The 11,795-nt window shown below is 38.4% G+C and overlaps 1 protein-coding gene across 1 annotated transcript in view; it reads left to right on the top strand.

Moving 5' to 3' along the window:
- The first annotated feature begins 7,601 nt into the window (after positions 1-7,601).
- The window catches only part of TRPC4 (transient receptor potential cation channel subfamily C member 4), a 268,137-nt gene continuing 263,943 nt past the window's right edge, over positions 7,602-11,795 (top strand). Inside the window, exon 1 of the mRNA XM_072610416.1 lies at positions 7,602-8,292. The gene's annotated coding sequence lies outside the window, so the exon portion shown is untranslated. The remainder of the gene's footprint in view (positions 8,293-11,795) is intronic.

The raw sequence follows: 11,795 nt of genomic DNA, 5'->3' as shown, positions 1-11,795 counted from the left end.
ACTTAACGACTCAGGGCTTTGGGCAACTCTATAAGACTATAAATAGGTTGTAGAACAGTTTCCAGTCTTCACAGGTCAAGTGAGTTTCCTCACTGAAAGTTCTTTTCAGGAATGAAATAACAATTCTATTTTCCTATCTCTATGCTACTTCTTGCCTAGAATATTGTGATCGCCTCTTATTTGGTGTTTCTACTTTATAATTTATCCACTACATAACTCTTAAAAATTTTTTTCCCAATATACAAGTCTGATGAAGTTACTCCTTTATTCAAAAAACTTCAATGATTCCTTATTGACCTTTCAGCCTGATGGATTATCCCCTCTATAATCTGTCTCCTAATATTTGTTCATCATTATTTAATAATATTCCCCTTTCATGAATGTCCCACTCAGATTGACCTACACATAGCTCCTCAAACTCACAATTTCATCTCCGGCCTCCTTCTTCACATTCATTCTTGGAATGAATCCTTAGCTCTCTTCAAAACTCAGCCTAGATGCCATCTTTTTTGACAAGTGTGTGCTGATCTTTGCTACTGCTTATCCTCTCCTTTTCTGCCCATGACTTCCAATTTAGTTGTCTTTGTAGACATTATAAAAGAAATAGAATATACAGAGACTCTCATTTTTGTTTATCCAGTTGTTATTCTTATTTGCTATAGGAAGATCCTTTTCAGATGTCTGACTTTCACATGCACAAATATATACACATAAGCACACACACAAAAAAATTCTTAAGTGATTTCTTCACATTATGCTAAAAATGACTTAAAAATCAATAATTTAAGGTGTTCATAACTTAGTGAAGCTTAAATCCTAATCACTATTTACAAAGTGAATTTTTTTCCCTTCATGTCATGGTATCATTGGTTAAGATCTAGAAGAAAGTTAGAATTTTTCTTGCCAGCACAATGTACAAATGAGAAATGTAAGTGCAGAGAAAGGAATTATCTGAATGAAGCTTTCCAGACAGTAAATGGCAGAGCCAGGATCTAAACCCACATCCTCCAACATCATAAACATTGCTCTTAAATTTTAAAATGTTGCCTACACCCAATAGCTCCTCAGATATTTGAAGAGAGTTCTCAGGTACTTACCAAGTCTTCTTTTCACCAGGCTAGAAATCCCCCAGTTCTTAATTCCATCCTTTTATGTAATATTTTTTTGCCTCTCCTACATCCTTGTCATCTTCTTCTAGATGCAGTCCACCTTGTTAATATCATTCCTAAAATATTTTGCCTAGGTCAGAAAACAAAACTCTAGATGCATTCTGATTCAGATAGAGTTCAATGGGACTGTTACTTTACATTTCTGGACAGACAGAGACTGTTTCATTTTTTGCTATGACTCCCCAGTCTAGAATAGCACTTTTATGATCATATCACATTTTGAGAATGCATTGCACTCAGACTTTCACAGTAACCTCTGCATGAAAAATCTGTGCTTACTGTCTACTTGTAATCAATGGCATTTTTTGGTGGGGAAATATTGGGGGAAGAGTAGAGGGAAAGAGAAAAGGAAGGAGTTCAGACAAGTGAACTTGTGATTTCATCCATGTGGAAAAATCTTATTGTTGAAATCGAGAGGCTTATTGATCCTCCCAGAGTCACGTAGCTAATCCATGTTGTGGGTAGTATTTGAATCCAGGTTTTCCTGATTCCAAGACTCCATTATTAAATAAGCCATACTAATTTTCAGAAAGCAAGAATGATAGGTATTATCATAATAAATTATGGACACTCATATTACAAGAGCTATCCCAATTTCCTGTACCTTGGACTTGTCACTGTGTGGCTCAAAGGGAGGTAGAATCTCTAGCCTATTTGCTACCCACTCTTCTCCAAAGGAGACTAATTCCTTCTGGGAGAGAAAGCAAGAAGTTGGGGCCAATGGCTAATCTGCTTTCCTCAGAGAGAGGGGGTACCATGATAGAATTATATTTATCTGCTTCCTTAAACATTATTAGTCTAGGTGAAAAGGTTGACTTTGTCAACTGCACTTAACTGATCGCTAAATTGTGTGTAGTTGGAACCAAATAAACCAGGCTAGAGGAGAGTCAGAAATCAAACAGAGTTTTAATTTCAAACAGTTTGTAAAGCAAGGACTCATGTGCTGGAGCCCCACACCTAAAAAGGGTACCTGGTTTAGTGTGGACAAATCTCAATAATCAATGGCTAAGCAATTAGTTGCACTCCTGACAATAAGGGGTAACCGCAAAAATGTGACAAGTTTGATTCATAGTGGGGTTTCATGACCAGAACATGGATATAGCAGGTATTTGTCCAAACTGAGAGAACACCTGGTGCTGATCAAAACAATACAATGATTAATTCTGGAATTTTGCCATGGCTGAGATCATCTAGAGGATGAGTGCAAAGGATTGTTTTTATGCCAAGCTCAGGACAATAAACTTTCTTGTTGGGTCTTAGCTTTGGAAAACAGGGTGTCTCTTAATATCCTGACAAGATCAATCTAAATACTGACCTCTATGTTATAATTGGGGGTAAGGACTTCACATTCTACATCCAAAGTCTGACCCCTTTCCCACCAAATAGCAGTCCCACAATGAATACATATAGCAAATAGGAAAGAAAATCATTTATCTAAATAATAGAAAAACAGAAATCATTGAAAGTATACAAAGGAGAATATACTTGACAATAAAGAGAGAAGGAGAGCTCTCACTTGGAGCAAGAAAAGTCAGTTCAACCAAGAGAAAGTGTTCCAGATCTCCATAGGGAAACTCCCTGAAGTCTCTAGTGTAATGAACTGGGATCAGGACATGATATAGACTGCCAGCTCCTTTCATATATTCCTTGAGTCTTTTTCCTTTAGCAGCCTCAAGTGGGGTTGATTTCTTCCATCTTCCTTCTTGGAGCTGGAAACTAGAAATTTCCAAAACAACAGGGAAGTTCTCTCTCACCAACTCCATTCCATTCTTCGCATATTGCAATGCATCTCCCCCAGTGCCACATCAATAAGCTTTACACTTATTTCTATAGTGGCTTAATGTTACCAAAGTATTTCCCTCACAACACTTAATTTTGGAATATATGTCTTTGTTTACTTAAACAAACAAAGAATGTTTAATCAAATTGTAGTAATGCTCTCTTTCTGGCATTACCAAATATAGGCTAAAAAAGAAGCTTAGGATGATCATGTTCTTAATTTCAGGTTGTTGTTGTCCAACTCTTCATGACTCATTTGGGGTTTTCTTGACAAAATGCTGGAATGCTTTGCCATTTCCTTCTCCAACTCATTTTATACATGAGGAAACTAAGGCAAATAAGGTTAAATGATTTCCCCAGAGTCCCACAGCTAATAGGTGTCTGAAGACAGATTTGAACTTAGGAAGATGAGTATTCTTGATTCCAGGCCTGGCACCCTATCCATTGTGCCACCCAGTTACCTATATTAGCTTCAGGTAAGATTTATTAAATATTCACATGGTACTGTGCTTAGTCCTGAACTAAGCTATGATGAAAACACATATGATCCTCTATAGGATCATAGATTAGGAGTTGGAAGGGGCATTTAAGGCCAATGAGCATAGAATACCCTCTTTTTAGAGTTAAAGAAGCAGCTTGACAGAGATTGAGTCAGGATCACATAGTAAGTAATAGAGGCAGTTGAATTCAGGTTTCCCTGAAACAAGCCTAACTCTATACATTGCATCACATAACTGACTCTGACCTCTAGAAAATTTAATTGAAATAGCAAAAAAGATTTCCTAGTTACCATATCTTTGATGTTAGACTAAAGAAGGATCCAAGTTTAAAATTTCAGTGGGGACTAGTATGGACTGCCATGGGATCCAACGAGTTGCTTTTTAAATATACAAGTCAATGGTTTCTTCACACAATTCTAGATTATATGTTCTGTTTTGTATTTCAACTGCTTTGTACATTGTCTTCACTTTTCTTTAAATACACTCAATGCAAGCTTCTCTGAACCTTCTCACAGATCATCCTATCCAACTCACCCTAAGAGGACAAGTCTTTATTCAAACAACTTGTGAAATCCCATCTATAATTTATTTTTGCAATGTTAACTTGAAGAGTAAACTCTAATTATCCTACTGTAAGGTTAATGGTGGGTAGGGGAAAGAGTTAAAGATCTTCCTGCCCATTAATAGGCCTCAGACACCTTTTGTTAATTTCTAATGAGGCACAGGGTCAGGAGGGTCCTGCCCTCCAGCCTTCCAGGAGTATATATACTTTGAGGTGAGGCTTTGCTTTGGAGCTTACTTTTTGGAAAAAGATTCCTGTGCCAGATGAGACTCTGGGAAGCAGTTTTAAGAAGCCCCCAAATTTTGTAAACCTAGATGTTGGTGCTTCTCTCTGTGGTAATGATAAAAACAAATCTAACAACCTGTACAGCAGGCCCTCCTGTGTATGCCTGGGTCCTTGCTGTTATACCTGCCTTGTAGATTTATATGTTCTATAGAACGTGTCCATGTGTTTTTATGGTATTCATTGTATTCATCTTATAGTTATCCAGTCATAGTTCACTTTATTTATTTATTCATGCATTCATTCATTCATTCATTTACTCATATAACAAAAATTTATTGAATTTTCTGTAAAGCATTGTGGTACATTTCAAATTATGAAATGTCTTGCTTTTAGCAAAAACATCAATACTACTACATATAAAAAGTGAAAACTTTCAAATTATCCACCATTTTCCGGGACAATGTCTCTAAGGTATTATAGTTATGGAAGAAAACTCTGTTTTAAAGAGAGTCCCAAGGTGCCAGAAAAAAATTATTAGAATCATACTCTAAGTAACAGGAAATAATATTGTTTACAAAGCCAAATACAGTGAAATTCTTATAAACATGTCTATGGATGGGTAGATATTCTGGAACAATGATTTTATTCTATTTTTATTTATATCTATTTAATCTATTATATTGTATCTATTTATCCCATTAAACTAGTGCTTCATTTCACCTATGTCTTCATCATTTCAAAAACCAGCTGATCATCTCTTTGTAAGGAGGGACTAGGAAAATGCTAAATCAGGAAGGCAATATTTTATTTTAAATGCATTTTGAAGTTACTTTTGAAACTAGCCTACCAGTTTGTAAGATGATGCTCATTTCACCCATTTAAATATTTTATAATATACATTTTTGCTCTCAAGGGCATATTTTAATTTGAAACTTTCACTCCTTCAACTGGAAAACTGCTTCCTCTTTCAGTTTTCAATGACTGATGTCACAGGGTTTGCTAGTACTTTCAACAGATTCACAGTTTTACCATGCTAATCATTTTGGGTACAATATGAAATCAACAGTAGATAACCTCATTCAAACACAGAATATATTTCTAAAAGAATCTATACAACATTCCTCTTGCCATAGGGACCAAAGTATGTTCTCTGCCTTCAGACTGGAAATCACTAATACTTTCTTGATTTTTTTTTATATTTAATCTTTTCTTTAAAAAATATTTAGTAAGAATCTGCCCTCCCAGTTATTTAAAAAAAACAGAGAAATAGGCAACATAATATTTCAAACATAGGATAGCTCATCTGAATCAGGAAATAAATATGATTGTAATGAATGAATAATGGAGATTTCCTTTCATTTCAGCATTAAATCTCAACTAAAATGAATCATTTTTCTAATATAGTAGTAAAGATTCAAAAGATCTGACAGGATATTTTATTTTCTTTCGCAGATCATGTGGTAGTCTACCTTTTAAGGAAGATAGAAGTGCAGCTATCTACTTATCTGAGGTAACTAATTGCTGCATTGTATATTATTTCACTTTATGCTTTATTAATTTTTAAGTTTAGATTAAGTATACTAATTGGGCAACATTGGATATTATAGGAAAATATTTCTTTTTAAAGAAAATGAAAATGATAAAAACTTACTGTTTTTTATCCCACATGTTGGACAATCATACAGGTAATAGTTTTTTTTTCTTCCCATGCTGAAAATAGAACTAAATTTATTGAATGTTGTATATACTTTGTAGGTTTTACTACATATTTTCTAGAGAGTTAAATTCTGCCTAGAAGGACAATAGCAGATCATTTTCAGATGTACCTCAATGATCATTTATTTTATTTAAAGGAGAGAGGAGAAGAAAGCTCCCAAAAGAAAAAATCTAGTTATTTTTCAAAACCCTTCAATACAAAGCCACTTTTCTTTTTTTGGTCCCAGAATTTTTGAAACGACACCCTAAAGGTGGCGCTCTTAGAAATTTACCATGGTAGAAAAGAAGGGAGGGCGGGGGGGGGGGGGGGGGGGAATTCCATCAGGAAAGCAGTTTAGCAATGCAATCAGGGGAGAGCAAAGAGGAGAAAGAAGAGCGAGTAAAGAAACCCACAGAAATAGGCGGCAGGCGACTCATTCAAGGAGATGCACTTCAATGACAATCGTTGTTCTGACAAAAAAAAAACAAAACCCTCCAATTTCTCAGCCCAGGTGTATAAAGCAGGGAGCCAGATAATCTGGAGAAGGATTCTCCAACTTGAGAGGTGTTGGTGGTGCAGGGTTGCTCTTTTCTTGCCTCCCCATCTTATTTCCAACAGAACCTATTCCATGGGAAGTGATTGGTACTTCTCGCAGAAGGGATGGGATTCCCAGAAGGAATAAGAACATGTCACAGAAGACCACAGGAGGATAATTGGTCACTCATCTGTTGCACAAGCGCAAAGGCAAGGGAGAAAGTCTCCTTGGGTGGCAGGGATGAAGAACATTTAGAAGGCTAGTATTTGGAAGGTATGAAGGGAATTAAAATAGAGGCGGGAAAGGGGGGATGGTCAGAGTGATTGCGAACCTAGATCTGGTCCGTAATTCTACATTTGACGAATGGAATTCCAAAAAGATTCGCCTGGGACAAGAATGAGGAACCAAAAGCTTTGTGTGTTACTGATTCCATGAACATCTCCAGGACACCTTTAAAGTCAAGTAAGTTGTTGCCAACTTTGCAAGGTGTGCTCTTTCTCTCTTTCGGATCTTTTCATTCTAAATCTGTGCGGGAACATAAAAAGAGACTAGTGAGGAGAAGGGAATAACTTTTTTCTAGGTAGCTTACTCTATGCAGCGTGCACCCACATCTGTCTATCCCTCACACCTACACACAGACACAGTATCCTATTCCTACTTTCACTGGTGGGCAGGCAATCCCTTGAGATTTAAATATCGAACTCGGGAATAAGATGTTTTCTTGTACCGTCTTTAGTGAAGACAGGGTTTGCGGAAGATGAGTGGGTATAGGGGGAGAGGAAAGGGGTGGTTGTTTGTAATTTATTCATCTCGACCCCTTAAATTGTTGTCACCGTGGAAAGCCGCATCCTCAGGGCTGACCGCTGGTGAAGTCTGACACCTTGAGGACAAGAGAGGGCTTGCTAGAAAACCTGGAGAAGTGGGAGTTTGGAGGGGGCTTTGGGAGCCTGGGTTGCTGCTCTGCGTTGCTCTGCGGGCCCCGGGGATCCGATTCTTTTTTTGGAAATCTGTTTCTAACACTTTATCCTGGTCAAGGGCAGTTCACTGGGTGGGTGGAGACTCAGTGAACTTGACTATGAACCTAATGGTTGCCCCTTAAATGTCTGAATCAGCTACCTTTTTCAGGTTCAGGTTAACAGAGCCAGCACTGCTCTGGATATGGCGTGGAAATGAACTTAGCTTGGCCTCGGCGGGGTGCCCTTAGTACACAGTGGATGGACAATACCTGTTGGTCGAATTGTCTTGATTTTGCTGGTTGAGATCCTTTTCAGGATGAGCCAGAGATGACAGTGATTGACAAGGGCTGGGGGCAGCCACAGCCCGGACTACTCAAGGAACGTTAGGCTGCCCACTCGGGGTAGGGCCAATGCAGTGGGCAGGGCAGGGTCCCAGTTTCCTCCCAACCTTCCAGTCCAAGTATGGGCTGTGACGCCACTCAGTCAATCACCCATCTAAGTGCACAGATAGACGAAACCTTCTAATCCGTTTGCCTTGGAAACTGAGACTTTCCCGCTCAGGATTTAATTCGCCAACCCCCACCTCCCACCCCACCCCTTTGGACTCCTTCCCCCCTTTTTTTTCCTTGCCACCCATGGCATTGCAGCCTGATAAGCTGTACTACCCTCTGCTCGGTGCCAATTGCGTGGGCTGTGACTTCATGTGTTTTCCTTGGAAAACCGAACACTCAGAAACTCAGCAGAGATTGAGGAAATCCCAAAGGCAGCAGCAAGTCGGGGGTGCTTTCCCAAGTCACAGCTGCAGACAACATCGCGCAGCTGGGGATGTGATTCCATCTGAGATCTGACCGGGAAACGGCAACTTTCCAGGTAAAAAGGTGCATTCTCTGCCCGCTAGCTAGGAGGAGTCTGGGGAAGAGGTAGTCCGTGGCAGTCTGTTCCTGGATCGCTATGAAGTTTTCTCCAGAAGCTCAGTGGGCTGCAAGCCTCCTCTACCCCAAGCCATCCACGGAGATTAAGGGTTAGGAAGGAATGAGACTTTCCCTCTGTCCCCTCCCCGCTTCCCCCTCTCTCTTCTCCCTCCCTCCAGCCTTCTAATCCCCTGGATGAATCTATTGCAGTAATCGGCTCTCCTCAGGGGCATCTTTGTAGAAGTCAACCTGCTTCTCCGCCTTTCTTTGCTCGCCTATCTCGGAGCATCCCATTGCTTAGACTAGACTTAGAGTTTCTTGACTTTTAAAAGCGGGTGGGAGGCGACCGAGGGCGGAAAACAAGGAGAATGGTGTGCCCAGTGCGACTTATATGGTAAACAAGGAGACTGAAGGAATTCAGGGGTGCTTCGGGGTCCTTAAGCTTTTTCAAATGTTCAGGGTTCACGGGTTGGTTATGGTCCCGCGGGCAGGGAACCTAAAACGGGAGATATAAAACACGTCCAACAAATTCGCGTTGGGGAAGCAAAGAGAGCTAAGTGGCCAATATCTTCTCAGACTTAAGCCTTGCGTCATTTTTATTCCCATGTGTCTGTCAGGGAGCAGAAAGCACTCTCTGCTGTTACTGGGACTAGAGCAAGCGGTTTCTTGGTCGCATGGCAACAGGCATTGAAATTAAATCAGAGACCCTGCCTCCTGCTTCAGAGAATCGCTTGGGTTCCTTATGTGTTAGTCTAGACAGAAATATAAGGGTATTTGGGGATGGGGGAAATGGAATCATGGCAGTTTTCATTACAGAGTATCAGATTCCTGCCTAGTGAAATGCTAGGGCCATGAAACTTTAAAGGAGGAAGAGAAAGAGAGAGAGAGAGAGAGAGAGAGGGAAACGGTTAAAAGCAATATTAAATTATGATGAGTTTTTGTCTTTTAGCTTTTTTTTCCTTCCTATATTTCCTAAAGATAATCCTGAATAGATGAATAAATGTCCCCTTTGGTTGGCGTTTGGTTTCTAATATTCTTATCAGAAACAATAGCGCTGCAGAGTTTCTTCATATTGTTCAAAGGGGTAGGATAATCTGGATTTCCCTACTGAAACTTAAATTAGGCAGGAGCAGTTCTATCTGTGCTTAAACATAGAAAATATGGTATACCCTGATGTACTCTTTGCTTTTGGAATTATCCTCTTTGTCTTTGAGTACGCACATTGAGAACACCATGGATCTGAGGGATCATAGAATATATTTTTTAAATGTATTTTTCTTAGTTGCTTAGTTAATAAAACAGAGACCATACTGCCCCCACTTACTATGCTGCTTTCTATTCTCACCCCAGCATCTTGCATAGTGCCTTACATATTGCAGATGCTTAAAGAGCATATGATGTGTAAATGAACAAATGAATAAACGAGTGTGAGATAAGAGAAGGAAGGATTTACATGTGAGAGACAAGCAATCCTTGCAAAATCTGAGTAGATGATATTAGTAAAATGAAGATTTTTTTTTTATGTGTGTCTAGTTTCAGTAATAAATGCAGGTCAGTAAAACTGACCATTAAATGAGTACCACACACAGAGTATCAGGAAAGGACAACACATGGAAAAAAAGTCTAGGGCCATTAGCTGATACCAAGGATTAGCATTATACCTCTAGGATGAAAAAAAAGGCACAAATCATGGGATCATAAATGGAATGTCACTATACAACTTGCAGGTAATATTCTCATTCTGCGTAGTCCTCTGAGCATTCTGCTTTGTTGTGAGGGCTCTTAGAATAATAGACATTTAGAGTTCTGTCCCAAAAGAACACACACACACACACACACACACACACACACACACACACACAAATAAAACAATAAAACAGACTTTGAAGAAAGTCCAATAAGGATTAAATGATTACTAAGCTGGTACTGAGATGTATTTAAAAAGATGAAATGGAAAGACACTTTCATAATTGGGAATTCTTCCTCTCCAAAGAGGAGGAACACAATGAAATGGGTCTTACCTACAATGTGGAGGATTTAGGTAACTAAGACATAAAGTATAGCTTGATAAATGAAACATAAGCAGTTTGGAAAGGTGTTTTGTTAGCTTGCTTTCTTGAGAAGTCTTTAATTAGGGTAGATTCTTTTCTAACTGGCAAAAATTAAGTTGGAATATTTTAGGAAGGTTAAGATTTTTATTCTTAAAGTCCTCTCAACCTTAGGATTTTATGGTCTAACCTCTCTGTGCCCTGCCCTCTGTATTGTAGTACACTTTTAAGAAATCGGGAAGGAGTTTTATTTACAAGGCTGAAAAATCTGACTGAGTGGATATTTTATGACTTTTAGCTAAGCCTGTTGGAGCTAACAAAGTGGTAAGTGACCAAATAATCACATTATCTAAGAGTAATAAGTTCCCTTGTTGGTTCTCAGGTCCAATTAGAACCTATTCTATTAAAGAAGGCCTTCATTAGATCATTATTTAAATTTTTAAATAATGCTAAAGTAAAGCAGCATGGGTGGCTTTGGAGTATGAAATCAGTTAACAAACATTTATTTAGGGCCTATTGTGTGTCTGGCACTGTGCTAGATGCTAGGCATACAACTGCAGCATTAAGACACTCCCAGACCTCAAGGACCAAGGAACACATGAATCGTACCTCTTTGTCACATAACATGATGTAAACTTAAGTAAGTTAATTAACCAGTCAGGGCTGCAGGCAAGGCTTTAAGTTAGAGATGAATCTTAAATCTTCATGGTTGGAGAGACTTGTCACAAAGAGAGATACCCAAGCTGGTGAAATCACAGTTCCAGAATCCCCTTTGCCTTACAAATCCTAGATATATAAATTTTATCATCCTTCTGAGAATAAGAATTTTTAACCTGGTGTCCAAGGATAGACTTAAAGTGTTCTATGAATTTCAATGGGAAAAAATAATCACATCTTTATTTTCTCTCTCATCTAATTAAGACTTAATCATTTCTTTCAGTTATGACTAAAACAAATAAACAAACATTATTCTGAGAAGAGGTCTATAGGCTTAATCAGACTCCTGAAGAGGTTCAGTACACACACACACACACACACACACACACACACGATTGGGAATCCCTGATTTAGAGTAAATAATTATTTACTCATAAATTCCTTAAGGTCTTTCATAATTAACAATTATAATTAATTTTCATTTTTAGACTTTAGAATAGTTCTTGGTATATACTGAATACTTAGCAAATGCTTCAAATTCATTAAATATGTTTTTCATTTAGAATAATGTAAGAAGTGGACTTTACCTTTTTTTTTTTTTTTTAAAAAAAAGGCCATTCCTCTGATTTAATTCAGGCATAGAACTCCTGGTGAGAACACTCCCTCTACTAATTCAGATCAGCACTTCTTCTGCAATTTAAAATCTTCAAGAGTTGCCTGAGGCTCTTCAATTTGTTAATGATTTTCCCTGGATTAT

The sequence above is a fragment of the Notamacropus eugenii genome, chromosome 5, assembly GCF_028372415.1.
Source record: "Notamacropus eugenii isolate mMacEug1 chromosome 5, mMacEug1.pri_v2, whole genome shotgun sequence".
Taxonomy (NCBI): Eukaryota; Metazoa; Chordata; class Mammalia; order Diprotodontia; family Macropodidae; genus Notamacropus; species Notamacropus eugenii.
The sequence above is the reverse complement of the archived record's forward strand: the minus strand, read 5'-3'. Positions and strand labels throughout refer to the sequence as shown.